We start from the raw sequence: 16158 nt of genomic DNA, 5'->3' as shown, positions 1-16158 counted from the left end.
GGTGGGACTAAAAAGTTCAATCAGTCAATTCCAACTTTGCAAGATCTTTTTTTTCCTGCAAGTTGAAATTGATTCATTGATTGAACCTCTTTTTTTTTTTTTTGCATACTGCAATGGAGGCCTAAAGCGAAAAGGTTTTATAAAACCCAGCTGAAGGCCTAGGACTGGGGCGACAGTGCGCATGCCCACAGAGAGGGCTCTGAGTGCCACCTCTGGCACCCGTGCCATAGGTTCACCACCACTGTCCTACATAAATAAACTGACATTAAAATATTATTAAAAACTACTAAAAACCACACCTACAAGAGCCAAGACATGGATGGGAAGGGGATGAAGTTTTCTTACCCTGTCAGACACCTCCAGTGGTGAGTGCCCCTCCTCTCAGGGCCCTATGCCAGTGCTTTTCAATCTTTTCACAGATTGTACCACTTTTAGGACATAACAATATTTGAGTACCACCAGTGCTTAGCAAGGTGTCAAAATCTTGATACACCCCCAAAAGGGAAAAAAGTATCAGTTTTAATTTCTTCAGTGGTGGTTTCTTTGCTGAATCACTTTGCCTTTACACTGATGAACATATGACAAATTTATCCATATTTATTAACATGCACCACTACCTTGGTGGTCAGATGGCTGGCCAGCCCTTCTTCCTCTCTCCCTCTCTTCTCTATTCCTTTCACAGCCTACTCCTTTGTTGATCTCTCTGCTTCTCTCACAAAAGCCTCTCCTTTTCTACCTCTCTGTTTCTCCTCACTGATTCTCTCATAGAAGCTTCTTCTCTTTTCCCTCTCTTTCTCCATCCCTTTCTCTTTCCCCATTGTCTTTTTTCTCTCCCTCTTCTGCCAAAACCTTCTTTTTTTATATCCCCTTCTCTCTCCCCTCCTCCTCCTTTTCTCTTCCAGGTGCACCACATTCTGGGGCTCAGGGAGAGCTCCAGTGTCAGTCACTATCCCAGTCTCATTCCCGCACACAGTCACCCACTCCCCGGCTGGCCATGGCAAACAGCACTGATCAGTTGGAACTGTGGGCACTGATCCTGGGGCTTCTGGAGCTCCTCATGACTCTCTCATCTCAAGGCTTGTTTGCTGCTCCCGGTGACAGCAGAAGCTGCCGGAAGCACCAATCAGCTGGACCTATGCATGCCGAGCCCTGACAACACTGCAGTTCCAACTTACTCTTTCCCAGGCCTATGTGGTGCTGCCATCACTTCAGTTCATCCCCCCCACTACACTTGTCTAGGTCGTGTACCACCTCCAAGTGCCGAAGTACTGCCAGTGGTACTCGTCCTACCAATTGAAAAGCCCTGCTCTATGCAACAAGCAAAGCCAGATTTTTATACCTTTCCTGAGGCCTCAGGGTAGCTCCCTCCAAAAAAATTTGGAACTTCATTTTCTAGAATTCCCAACCAGTATAGATGATAGCTCTGAAATTTATAAACCAAGATGGGATGAGTTGCTTTTGATGAAAGCAGGGGAGTTCGGATGAGGGCTCAAAGTCCTCTTCATGAGGAAGTGAATGACATCATGTGGTGGGGTTTAATAGAATGATGCTGCTTCTATTAAGCAATAATAATAATAATAATAATAATAATAATAATAATAATAATAATAATAATAATAATAATAATAATAATAATAATAATAATAAAGTTGGAAGGGACCTTGGGGGTCATCTAGTCCAACCCCCTGCTCAGGCAGGAAACCCTATACCATTTCGGACAAATGGCTGTACAGTCTCTTCTTAAGAACCTCCAGTGTTGGAGCATTCACTGCTTCTGGAGGCAGGTTGTTCCACTGGTTAATTGTTCTAACTGTCAGGAAGTTTCTCCTTAGTTCTAGGTTGCTTCTCTCCTTTCTTAGTTTCCACCCGTTGCTTCTTGTCCTGCCTTCAGGCGCCTTGGAAAATAGCTTGCCTCCCTCTTCTTTGTGGCAGCCCCTGAGATATTGGAACACTGCTATCATGTCCCCCCTCGTCCTTCTCTTCGTTAAACTAGACATACCCAATTCCAGCAACTGTTCCTTATATGCTTTAGCCTCCAGTCCCCTAAATCTGTGGCAGCAGTCCTTATTCAGGAAGATGCTCTTACTTGATGCAAGCAGAGACAAAAAATATTTTAATTTTCACTTGGCATTCTCAAAGAAGCCAGGCAAAAGTTCTTGCAGATAGTGACTCTTTGCAAGTGGGATGTAGTTGTTTAGCCAAAATCTTTGCTTCAGTACACCCCTGAAGACTGGAAATTTATCTCCTCTGCTTCAACTGACAATTGCTAAAGGCTTTTTTTTTCCTAATAGAGGCAAATGTTAAATTAATAATTTGCTGTGACATGATACACAGTTAGCCTGTAGACTATTTCTGCTTGCTAGGTTGCTATAATAACAACTGAAAAAGCAAATATCCCATTTAGGAAGACATTTAGTTAAATTATGTTGGACTTATTCCCTTTAGAGTCAGAGAAAACGAGAGAAAACTTGGCAAAGGATATTGCACATTTTAAAATGTAATCAGTGACTGATTTTCTTTTTAAAAAAGCAACAGTTTTCACACACAAGAGTTTTATATTTTATGAGAAAGTTATATTTCAGTCATGATGGATAGGATCTAGAATTTATAAAATTATATATCTAGAAAAAAGTAATCTGTACATTTGTACACTAGATAAAAATTGGAAAGAAGGAAATGGAAAAGCAAAGGGAGTAGAGAAATTAATAAAAAACTTAAAAGCAATTTAATTTTGATTCTGTTGTACTTAATACTTATTGCTGATGCTTTTATGTTGTTTCTGATTACAAGCAGCTCGCAGTATAAATAGATATTGCAGTATAAATATAAACATATAATAACAAATATATTTCCATTATTAGAATACTCTTATAAGTTTTTGTGGATAGCAAGTAGTCTGTATTGATTGTAGAAGATGACCAGGCTGAGCCTGAGGGAGGGGTCAAGCATGTCATTAGTCTCAAATCCTTTCATGCCCACAAGAGATCTAAGTCCAGCCCTCATTGAATTCCATTGATCCATATCTAGAGCCAATTTGCTTTGGCCATTAGTAGTTCAGATTTGTACTCACTTGAACCACCCTGGTTCCTGATTTCTTGTGCCTGAAACCTATATAAACATCCAGAAGATGCAATTAGTGATGGTCATAAGAAGGTGTTAGATATAATTAGTTTTTCACAGGAAAAACAGGGAATTCCTTGGATTGTTCTGTGGGATGCTACAGTTAATACTAAGGGGCTAAGCAAATGCAATGAAGAACATAGAATTATGACACCAGATCTCTGGGATTTAACAGCCACTATTTTATTGGCCCCATCAGGAAAAAAAATGTTTTGTTATCTGAGATCTGAAGAACATGTACAGTTAAACCAGTCAATCTTAGTGAAGTCAGACTTTCATCCTATATAAAGAAAGAGGAGTGACCTACTCATATTGGCTTTCTTTGAGCTTAGTTTTCTTGCAGACATGTCATTACCCAACTAGATAACACCTTTAGTGCTAGAAACGAACGGGATGTGCTCTCTATTTACATAGTTTGCCCTATCAGCGTTGGTAAGGGTATTTTTTTCTCCTAGGTAGTTCTTTTATTAGACTGTTGTGGACTGCTAAATTGTTGTTTAAGTTGGTGCTGTAGCTTCTTGATTACAGTATTAAGTTATTCCTTGATTAGGGTATCTCTTATCAGCTTTTCATACTGTCATTCATAGTATTCTTCTGGACTGCCTGGGATAAAGATGTACAATTGAATAAGGAATACCTTAATACAGAGGTCCCCAACTTTTTGAGCACCAGGGACCGGTTCTGTGGAGAGAGGTTTTTCCACGGACCGGAGAGGGCGTGGTTTCGTGCACTGCCTGCATCCCGCAGATGGGGCTTTGCTTGTTTGCGCGGACCGGTTTTTGGCATGCCATGGCCTGGTGCTGGTCCACGGACCGGGGGTTGGGGACCCCTGCCATAATACCTTAATCAAGGAGCTACAAGGAGCTACAAGCTACACTTTGATGGAAGGTAACAGCATTCTGGGTGCTTCAGCATATAAGCATGCTGGCCACATGATCACAGAGGTTTCCTTGGACAATGTGGCTTTCTCAGCTAAGAAATGAATATGAGCATCACTTCCTAAAGTCAGACATGACTGGACAAGGGAAACCTTTACCTTTATCTTTTTAAATATTAAATATTTAATTTAATATTTAATAATATGGAGAGATTATGCAGACCCAAGGAATCTTGCAAAGCAAGATTCTACAGGTAGACTTCAACTCATTTCCAGCATTGATTGGAACCACCCTGGGGGAAAGTTAGTATTTGTAGCTACATATGTTGGTAAATTCAGCATTGCATTTTTTAAAATCTTGGTCCATAGCCTATCTTGGTGTTGAAACATAGCCAGTGATGGACTATTCAAAAATGGTTTCGCATTAGATATAGTAGTCTTCTTGGGAATTTCAGCTTCTTAAGAAAGCAACTTCCTTTCCTTGTTGAAACTAGTGTGCAGTGATGTGGAAATTTCTAAAGAGAGAAGTAAGGTGGGACCAAGCTTCTAACAGGGACAGGATGTTTGTGTTCCACAGAGCTCATTGTCCACTCTCATGTACAGCATGGAAACAATGCACTATGCAAAGTAAGTTATGCACATTTACATAAACTAAGCACCCCACACAGTTAAGGGGGGGTGTCTTTGTTTTTTGTTTTCTTTTGGTTCAGAACAAGTGAAGTTTTGTTATAACTTTGAGCCTGCGTCATTTCAATGCTAATATTCTGAAAGCATTAATTCTTTTAGAAGTGAGGCCTATTGCCTAAGCATTCATCTTCCTTCCTATTCTTCTTCAGTGCCATTTTTTTTCTGCAAAAGATTTTGACTCATCCTCCTTTGTTACTAACTTATTAAGTCCTTACCAACCCCCTCCCCACATATTTCTGTGATTCTTTACTTCTCTTTTCTGTGTTCCATTTTGAATAAATTGTAAACATCTAGATGAGGTAGGCACCTCTCTGGTTTTTATTACTCTGTTAAGCACCATGCCGATTCAAGCTGCAAAATACTAACAGCAAGATGTTAACTGCAAAATTTTGCTGCAGCAGTCTAGTCATGCAGTTAGACGTAACCTTAGCTTTCTGGGATCAAATCTCTCTGATAGATTCGAGATCATGTGAAGTATTAATACCACTTTACAATGCCTTGGTAAGGCCACACTTGGAATACTGCATCTAGTTTTGGTCACCACGATGTAAAAAAGATGTTGAGACTCTAGAAAGAGTATAGAGAAGAGCAACAAAGACAATCAGGGGACTGGAGGTTAAAACATATAAGGAAAGGTTGCTGGAATTGGGTAACAGATCAAATTACTTCTCTTCCTGCTCCCCCCTGTACTATCGTCACAAGGTTATAGAGTCCCCGACGGTGTTTCTTCTCCCTCAGTTCGATAAGAGGTTTCGCGGACTTCCGTCCTGTTCTTCGTTCCCTACCTTTGATTAGTTCCTCTCTTCGTTGGATCTTGATTCCTCTTTGAAGGAGACAGTTAGAACAATTAACCAGTGGAACAACCTGCCTCCAGAAGGGGTGAATGCTCCAACACTGGAAGTTTTTAAGAAGAGACTGGACAGTCATTTGTCTGAAATGGTATAGGGTTTCCTGCCTGACCAGAGGGTTGAACTAGATGACTTCCAAGGTCCCTTCCAACTTTATTATTGTTGTTGTTGTTGTTAATTATTATTATTATAGTGTTTGGTGCCATCAGATGTGATGATGACCCTCCGTTTAGATGGCTGAAAAGGAGAACTAAATAAACCTGTAAACGATCAGATTGTAGTAGAGATATAATTCTTCTGAAACAGAAGCAGTTCTCCTTCAATGCCAGTTATAAGGTAATGATAGTGGAAGAGAGTCACATTCTTGTGTCTTATTTCACCACTTTACAAAACCTCTGACTGACCAGATGTGACACAGATCATTAGGCTGGGTAGCCCCTTAGCCTGATCCAGCAGGATTGCTCTTAAATGCTTAATTATATGTAAACATAATGAGTATATTGATAGTCCTCAACTTAAAACTATTCATTTAGTGACTGTTCAAAGTTACAACAGCACTGAGAAAAGTGACATATACTCATGTATGTCCTCATGATCAATAATTGCAGCATCTCTGTGGTCATATGATCAAAATGTTGGCAACTGGCATATATTTACAACAATTGCAGCAACCAAAAGTCAAGTGATTGCCATTTGTGATCTTCCCAACTGGGCTCCCGACTAACAAACTCAATGGGGAAAGCCATATTTCTTTTGTTTTTTGTTTATTAAATTTAAAAACCTCCCATCTCTCACACAGGGGGTCTGTGGGCGGCACACAAGTAAAATATTGAAGCATAAAAACTGTATATAAAATCTTGATAAGATTTGCTTAATGACCATGTGATTCACTTAACAACTGCATTGTGTCGCTTAATAATCATGGCAAAAGAAGTCATAAAATTGGATGTGACTCATTTAATAACCACCTTGCTTAGCGACAGAAATTCTGGTCCCAATTGTGGTTATAAGTTGAGCACCATCTTGAATTTACTGTCTGCTGATAATTTAAAGGAAAATAAAAATGCATATTCTAGACCAGGGGTCCTCAACCTTGGCAACTTTAAGACTTATGGACTTCAACTCCCAGAATTCCTCAGCCAGCAAAGCAAAGCTGGCTGAGGAATTCTGGGAGTTGAAGTCCACAAGTCTTAAAGTTGCCAAGGTTGAGGACCCCTGCTTTATAAGGTAGCAATCAGGACAGTAATTGGTTGGGGTGAGCTTTGCTGGCTGAGGAATTCTGGGAGTTGAAGTCCACAAGTCTTAAAGTTGCCCTGGTTGAGGCCCCCTGGTCTAGTTGTCCAAATGCTTTTGGTTGTATATATTTAAGATAAGATAACCTTTATTGTCATTTTTTTTCTATGAACACACCGGCATACATTAAAAATAAAATTCTGTTGCCTACTTTCAAAAGAATATACCACCACCATTGGTTCTATACAATCTTGTTCTTATTTATTTATTTTAAAACGTTATCTTCATTGTACAGGTTGTCCTCGACAGTTCATTTAGTGACCATTCAAAGTTACAACAACACTGAAAAAAGTGACATATGACCGTTTTTCACAGTTACAACCTTTGCAGCATTCCGCATGGGTCACATGATCAAAATTCAGATGCTTGCCAACTGGTTCATACTTATGACCGTTGCTGTGTCCTGGGGTCATGTGATCACCTTTTATGACCTTCTGACAAGCAAAGTCATTGGGGAAGCCAGATTTACTTAACAACCAGGCTACCAGCTTATCAACTACCGTGATTCACTTAACACCTGTGGCAAGAAAGGTCATAAAATGGGGCAAAACTCACTTAACAAATGTCTCACTTAACAACAGAAATTTTGGGCTCAATTGTGGTCGTAAGTCGAGGACTACCTGTATTGTGAATTGAGTGGACATATTGAATAAAACAAATAAATGTTTTACAATAAAACAAATGTGTATGTATGGGTATGGGTATATCTATATTTATATTTGGCATAAGCCATATGGGGGATTGATAAAGACCAAGAAATCTGGAGAGACAGCAGAATGGAACAATCTGGTTGCATCAGGTTACTTCTAAGATTTTATTTTAGGATCTGGCCAAATACTACTGTGATGTATGTTCTCATAACTACTAAAATGAGGCAGATTATGTCCCTTTGGAGTTTGGTCTGGCTCTTTAAAATATCATTCTATCTCACTTTGTAATTTAGAAGCGCCCGGTACAATAATTATTTTAATCTTCTCCCAAGTGTGCAAAATACAACTTCAAAACATATTTCATTACAATCAAATAAAATATACAAAAAAAAATCTTGGTTAGCTAAGTTAACTACAAATGTGCACAGCAGTTGTAGTCTAGGATTGTGTTTCGTTCCCTAAAGAGAACATTTACTTCTTTATTTCTTAATGTATTAAAAATATTCATCTCAAGGGCAGAAAATGCACTTGCTTTGCATTTGGCCAAAGAGCTTCTAAATGATATACCAAAATTCCCAGAGGACCAGAAAAATAAAGAGCTTGCACAGAAAAGCACAGATTTCATCTCCTCTTTTCCATAATGAACTTCACAACTGCTTCTCTTTAAATAATTTAAAACACTCCCTCTGGAATTCCTTTTTGCTTTATAAATAGGAATGCATCCTGTAAATCCCAAAGGCTTGTATTGGTGTAAAAGTCAGGATATTATAATAAAAGAACTATCTAAACATAAGATTAAATTCTTAAAAGGGAAGGCTAAAAGGAGTAAGCATATGGTGGTTATAATATAGTTGATGAAATTCAAATGTAAGCCCAAACCTTAAACTTATTACAATTTTAATGGCAATCATTCAAAATTTCAAGATATGAAGATGCCCCCAATAATCAAGAGATGTTTTTCTACCATCACAGGTAGAAATAAATGTTTAGGTAGGTAGAAAAAGGTAGAAAAAGAGGCAGTAACATTTCTTTTTTAAAAAAAAATGTTGCAACTGGGAAAAAAAACTACAATATAGAAAGTCTGGAGAGGTTAATGTTCCTATTGTGTCTATGTCAGCTATTCTTTACATGCCCCTAAACATTTTTGTAGGATATATTTACAACACCTACTAAAATAACCTTCCCCATTTTCCCCAAAATATGTTGAACTATAACACACCTGGAGAACATCATGTTGGAAATGACATGTATGATCCCAAGATGGTTGTAACATCTTGGGATCATCTGATTGTCATTTGTGGCCTTCCCACCCAACTTCCAACATGAAAGTCAGTGGGGAAACTCAGATTCGCTTAACAACCATGTGATTCATTTAACAATTGAAGGCAACTGGCATATACAGTATTTACAACAACCATAGCAAAAGATTTGTAAAATTGGACATGACTCACTTAACAATTGCCTTGTTTAGCAATGAAAATTCTGGACTGTGGTCATAAGTAGAAAACTACCTGCACAGTATTTCAATTTTGGTAGCCTTGTAACTTCAGTTTACAAGTTCCTGGAAGTGGGTCAAGATGATTTGAGTCATATTCACTGGATTTTGAAACCAAGGGCTTTTTAATTAAATGTAGTTGGTTTGTGTTTTGTTCTGATTTATAGCAAATTACTTGACAAAGCAGTCTTTGTTTTTCAGATCTCCAAAGAAGGACTTTCCTTGATTCTCTCTTTGTTTGTGCCATGAGTGGAGAGTTTCCTGTTAACAAATTGGAAGCACTTTGTGTCTAGTGCTTCAGATGCAGAGCTGAATATTTTATATTTAGAGATGATTTAAAGATGAATTGGGTGTGTTTTATATCACAGAGCTTTAATATGAGGCTATTAGTCAAAGATTTACTCTGAAGGTGGTTTTATTCCATTTTTCTGCTTCGGGTTGACAATTCAGGTTGCAGTATCAAATTGATTTAACAACCAGGAACAGCTTTAATGCTTGTGCAAATGCTGTGGGTGTTTTATCTCTTCCCAAAATTGATTTAGAAAATGGAGTCAAATTAGCTCCATTTCCAGAACTGGTTTGGACTAGAATCTACCCATCCATTTTGATTTAGCTTACTCATTTCTAGTCTTATTTTAGCGATTTCCTCCAATTTTGGCAGCACAATTTTGGAGTATCCTGAAGATCAAAATTTGAAATTTGGATTTAGGAGGTTTTATGTAGTCCCACTGCTGTCCCAAATATATAAAGAGAAAGATAAGGATTCTCTCAAGCTGGACTTGACCCTATGCACACAATCATATGCATTTTTGCCAAAAATGTAGAAGGGATGTATTATCACTGCCTTTTTCTAGAATGGTTATTTTCAGTTTCCCAGACTAGCCTATAAACCTAAGATCTCCTGGTGGTCTCCAATTCATATGCAGATAGTCCTCAACTTACAATAACAATTAAGTTGTAAAGCCAGGGCATGAAAGAGGTGATAGTGAGGAAGGAAATTCCAAGACCATCGTAACTTCAAATGGCTGTTGAACAAATGGTTGTGAGTTGAAGACTACAACCAACTACAAACCAACTATTGTGTAGTTGGTTTGGATATTGGCTAGATTAGATTGGTTAGGTACTATTACCTGCTGTGATCGGCAAATAAGAATAGATGCTTTAGTTCATCAGGCCCACAAACGTTTTAAGCCAAGGATCAACCTCTGAATAGCTTGGACTAATAAAAAGTAGGTAGAATTTTAAATGTTTGATCTAATTTAAATACACAGGTAGTCCTCGACTTATAACCACAACTAAGCTCAAAATGTATGTTGCTAAGTGAGATATTTGTTAAATGAATTTTGCACCATTTTATGACCTTTCAGTTCAGTTGTTAAGTGAATCACTGTGGTTATTAAGTTAGTAACATGGGAGTTAAGTGAATCGTGCTTCCCCATTGACTTTGCTTGTCAGAAGGTCACAAAAGGTGATCACATGACCAGGAATGCTGCAACCATCACAAATATGAACTAGTTGCCAAGTATCCGAATTTTGATGATGAGACCAAGGGGATACTGAAAAGGTCATGTGAAAAACAGTCATAAGTCACTTTTTCAGTGCTGTTGTAATTTTGAACAGTCACTAAATGAACTATTGTAAGTTGACTACCTGTAGTCAAAAATAAAGCAACACTTAATATCATTATTTCCCATTATCCTTATTGTCATGTGACACATTAACATTTTCAGTTGCATGATAACTTTTGAATGATCTGTCCTCCACCCATTTATACTGCATGTGGCCTTCCGGGTGCGCTTCAAGGTGTTAGTAACAACCTTTAAAGCGCTCCGTGGCAATGGACCTAGGTATTTGCAAGACCGCCTCCTACCAAACACCTCCCTTCGACCAGTCCGCTCCCACAGAGAGGGCCTCCTTAGGGTGCCGTCGGCCAGACAATGCCGGCTGGCGACCCCCAGGGGGAGAGCCTTATCTGACCGTCGAGGACGGGAGACCTTACTGGATGGGGGGCTGGATGCATGTCAACGCCTGGACGCGGAAAAAGCGGCTCGGGACTTCCGGGTAGATAAGGCACGCCGGCCGGACCGCATCAAACTAATACAAAATCACCCCCAAAACATACCCCATGAAAATCTCGTCCGGACAATAAATTAAACTAAAATCTTGTCTTACTTTTGTATATTTATCGTGGTTTTTATTATCGCCTGTTCACCGCCCTGAGTCCCGTAAGGGAGATAGGGCGGTATATAAATTCAATAAATAATAATAATAATAATAATAATAATAATAATAATAATAATAATAATAATAATAATAATAATAATAATAATAATATATTCCTAGCTTACCCAGTTTTCTTGTTAAGTTTTAGTGCTCAATGTTTTAATAGTGTAGATTTATCTTTTCATGATGTTATAAGCTTCCCAAAGTCATTTGACAGTGAAATGGATGGATGGATGGATAGACAGACAGACAGACAGACCTAGATGGATAGATATAGATACAGTAGAATGGATGGATGGATGGATGGATGGATGGATGGATGGATAGATAGATAGATAGATAGATAGATATAGAGATAGATAGATAGAGAGAGAGAGAGACATAGATGGATAGATATAGATACATTAGGATGATATAGATGATAGATAGATGATAGATAGATAGATGATAGATAGATAGATGATAGATAGATAGATAGATAGATAGATAGATAGATAGATAGAGAGAGAGAGAGAGAGAGAGAGAGAGATGGATAGATATAGATACATTAGGATGATAGATAGATGATTGATAGATAGATAGATAGACAGACAGACAGACAGATATGGATAGATATAGATACAGTAGAATGGATGGATAGATAAATAGATAAAGACAGACAGACAGACAGAGATGATAGATATAGAGAGAGAGAGAGAGAGAGAGAGAGAGAGAGAGAGAGAAATAATAGATGATAAATAGGAAGATAGATGATAGATGATTGGTAGAGAAAGAAAGATTATAGATGATAGACAGACAGACAGACAGATAGATGTGTGTTTGTGTGTGTGTGTGTGTGTGTTTGTGTGTGTGTGTGTGTGTGTGTGTGAGAGAGAGAGAGAGAGAGAGAGAGAGAGAGAGAGAGAGAGAGAGAATAGAAATGATAGGGGGAGGGACAACTAGACCAAAGCTGGGGAGAGAAATAAGAAGTCTATGGGTTGCAGTTTGTCCCCCCCTCCATGTAGCTTACACTGATCTTTCTATGGTCCAAGAAGGATATTTTCACAATGGCCATTAAGTTAACTACTATGTTTTAATTTAAACAGTGGCTAGGAGGGGGCCAACCTAATCAAGCAGATTCTATCTTAACTAAAGCAGTTTGCTTATAAAGGGAATATTGCTTCTTGACAGCTGCTTAGAGGAGATGGGTGCATCAGCCAAGCAAGCCAGCATGCTGGAGAAGCCCAACACGGCATGGCAATTAGCTGGGAAGCTGAATAAGCCCAGGAGACAAAGAGAAGTGCCTGGAAGCTCATTTGCATTGATTTGAAAAACAGCATAAGCCTGGCTGTCTACACAGATGGAAATGGGAACCCTCCCATAATTACTGAATTCTCGCCAGCAGCCCTCATAGGTAAGAAGGCCTCCTTTAATGATGACACAAGAGTAGCTGCTCTGTGCAACATGGTTTCCCCTGCAGCTAAAAACCTAGCACCAAAGAAGCTCTCTTGTTTTGTCTATTGAGCTGCATTTTGAGAGAGGCAGTTGCGGTTGTGACACTCAGCTTAGGTTAGGTGCTTCTGCTAGGGTTGAAATTCACTATTTATACCAATCAGTCAAATGCTGGAATTGGAACAAACACAAGATCATCCATATATGTATGTTGCTAATTCAAGATCTTATGTGTCTTATAGATACATATAGATAAGATGAAGTCTGCAAACCTCAATTAATCTTACAACCCTCTATTTAAATCTTGTGTTTTGCAGAAAGAAAGAAATTGTAGAGAGAAAGAAATTGTGCAGTTGTGGAGGTGGTAGCAGCTCAGCTTTGGTTATTTCTTCTGAATTTGTTTGTGATCCATCTCCCATAACTTCTTGCTTTTTGAAATCAAAGCTATTTGTCAAGTCTATCTTGTACACTTCAAGCTGTGGTTGAAGGTTCAGATTCATTGTCACCACAACTTACAGCCATTTGCTTAGTGACCATTCAAAGTTACAGCGGTACTGAAAAAAGTGACTTATGACTGTTTTTCTACCCTGTGGATCAAAATTGGAATGCTTGGCAACAGGCTCATATTTATGACAGTTGCAATGTCCCAAGGTCACATGATCACCTTTTGTGTCCTTCTGACAATTAAAATCAATGGGGAACCCAAATCCACTTAACAACTGTTACTAACTTAACAACTGCACTGATTCACTTAACAATTGTGGCAAGAAAGGTCATAAACTGAGTCAAAGCTCACTTAATAAACACCTCTCTTGGCAACAGAAATTTTGGGCTTGTGGTCATACGTTGAGGACTATCTGTGTAAAAATTCAACTGTGAATCTCCAGGGTTTACATCTTCATAGAGAAGGAGAAGGATATGGAGAATAGGGTGTAGGAGATTTTCTGGAATAGCAGGTGGCATTCTTGTAATCAGAGTTTTGGAATTAGTCATATCTCTTCACGGCAGCCATTTTGTAAGAATTACGATGCTTGCTTTCAAAATTCCAGTTGTTCAATTCAAAATTCAATTCAAAATTCAGATGTTCAGGTTATTTATTTTATATTTTATTTTTATAAATAACTCAGGGCAATGAGCATACCTAGTATTCCTTTCTCATCCTATTTCCCCCACAAAAACAACCCTATGATGTCAGTTGGGCTGAGAGAGAGTGACTGGCTCCAAATCACCCAGCTGACTTTCATGACTAAGACAGAACTAGAACTCAGAGTCTCCTGTTGATTAGTCCAAAGTCACCAGCCGGCTTTCTTGCCTGAAGTGGGATTAGAATTCACAGCTTCCTGGTTTCTAGCTAGATTCCTTAACCTCTAGACCAAACTGACTCTCATATACATCTTTTACCTTGGGGATAAAAATAATGGGGGGAAAGGTCTATTTCTGAATTAAATTTCTTGGCTACACGTCTTCTTATAAGGATAACATCATGTTTGCAGGAGCAACATTCTTCTCAAACGTTAACTAGCATTTTGAAGAAGTCAGTACTGTAACTGCTATCTGAAATGCAACAATTAAAACTACTGTATTAAGGTCAAACTGATGCTTCACATTCCATTTATCTTTTACTTTCTCATTCTGTTTTAAAATTTTAAAAAGCAAAAAAAAAAAAAAAAGGAAATAGGTCACCCTGGTGTTTGTTTGAAAAGAATCACCTTCAATATTTTTCTAAGAGGAACTTACTTTGCAAAGGTTTTCTGGCCAATGGCACATTGAACCCTTCAGTTTCTGTTCAGGTTTATAGGCCGTCCAAGATCTACCAATTCTGGTGGAGTTTTATTTTTTTTAAAAAACTTTTAAAAAGGAAAGAAACATATTCTGTGATTGGGATAATAGATCGCGCAATGTGTTAAAAATGTTCCCACATGAATTCTCCTTGTATAGCTGTCAAAAAAGCAAGGCAGGTTGGGACACATTATCCCCTCCCTCATGCCCAGGAACAGTGCAAACAAGGAAGGGAGTGGGCAGACTGCCTTGGCAAGCCTGTAGAACCGGTGCTTTCCAGATGTGAGAATGACTAAGCAGAGAAGATTCATGCTCAGTAACCCTCAAACATTTTATTTCCTAACCTAATGCCACTGCTCTTAAAGTTACAACATCATGAAAAAAGTAAACCTACGACCATTTTTCACACTTACGACCTTTGCAGCATCCCCATGGTCACATGATCAAAATTGGCTTGGCAACTGACAGTTGCAGTCATGTGACCTCTTTTGTGACCTTCTGAAAGGCAATGAACAAGCCAGATTCACTTAACAAATGAGATACTAATTTAACAACTGCAGTGATTCACTTAACTGTGGCAAAAACTGTTCGTAAAATGGGGTAAAATTCACTTAACAAATGTCTCATTTAACAACAGAAATTTTGGGCCCATTTGTGGTCATAAGTCAAGACTACGTGTACTCAAGAACAAGCTAAGGATAAGCTATAAAGCTTTGTTTAAGAAATTGCTCAATAGTAATAGCTGTGAGAGGGATCTCAGAGTTCCTCTCACCTAAATATGAGCCAGCAGTGTGCTGCAGCTGCCAAAAAGGCCAACACAGTGCTAGGCTGCATTAACAGAGGGATAGAATCAAGATCACGTGAAATGTTAATACCATTTTACAATGCCTTGGTAAGGCCACACTTGGAATACTGCATCCAGTTTTGGTCACCACGATGTAAAAAAGATGTTGAGACTCTAGAAAGAGTACAGAGAAGAGCAACAAAGATGATTAGGGGACTGGAGGCTAAAGCATATAAGGAACGGTTGCTGGAATTGGGGATGTCTAGTTTAATGAAGAGAAGGACGAGGGGGGACATGATAGCAGTATTCCAATATCTCAGGGGCTGCCACAAAGAAGAGAGAGTCAAGCTATTCTCCAAAACACCTAAAGGCAGGACAAGAAGCAACGGATGGAAACTAATCAAGGACAGAAGCAGCCTAGAACTAAGGAGAAACTTCCTGACAGTTAGAACAATTAACCAGTGGAACAACCTGCCTCCAAAAGCGGTGAATGCACCAACACTGGAAGTTTTTAAGAACAGACTGGACAAGAAGGGGATTAATACGTTCATATGGGCGGGGAAGAAACCAAGAGTTAAGTTTAAGATTATACAAGATGCACGGGAAAGAGGAGGACAAGGCGCCGAATCTAAAATTGTATTATGACGCGGTGGCTTTAACGCTGATTAGTGATTGGCTTAATTTAACAAACAAAAGTATACTTTGCCTTGAGGGATGGGACCTATTATTTGGTTGGCACGCATATTTAATTTATAATAAGAAAGTAGACCAGGTTTTTAAAGCTCATATTTTAAGAAGTGCTTTGCTACGAGTTTGGAAGAAATATTATTATAGATTAAATTATAAAATTCCCATTTGGGCGATTCCAGGACAGGCAATAGAGGGGGTATCTAGAGGAGTTAATTTGGATAGAATTTCTTATAAGGAATTACTTAGTTTGGTAGGACAGGATTGGCAAATTAAATCCTTAG

This window comes from Protobothrops mucrosquamatus, unplaced genomic scaffold, assembly GCF_001527695.2.
Source record: "Protobothrops mucrosquamatus isolate PMUCROS unplaced genomic scaffold, P.Mucros_1.0 scaffold61, whole genome shotgun sequence".
NCBI classification, from domain to species: Eukaryota; Metazoa; Chordata; class Lepidosauria; order Squamata; family Viperidae; genus Protobothrops; species Protobothrops mucrosquamatus.
The sequence above is the reverse complement of the archived record's forward strand: the minus strand, read 5'-3'. Positions refer to the sequence as shown.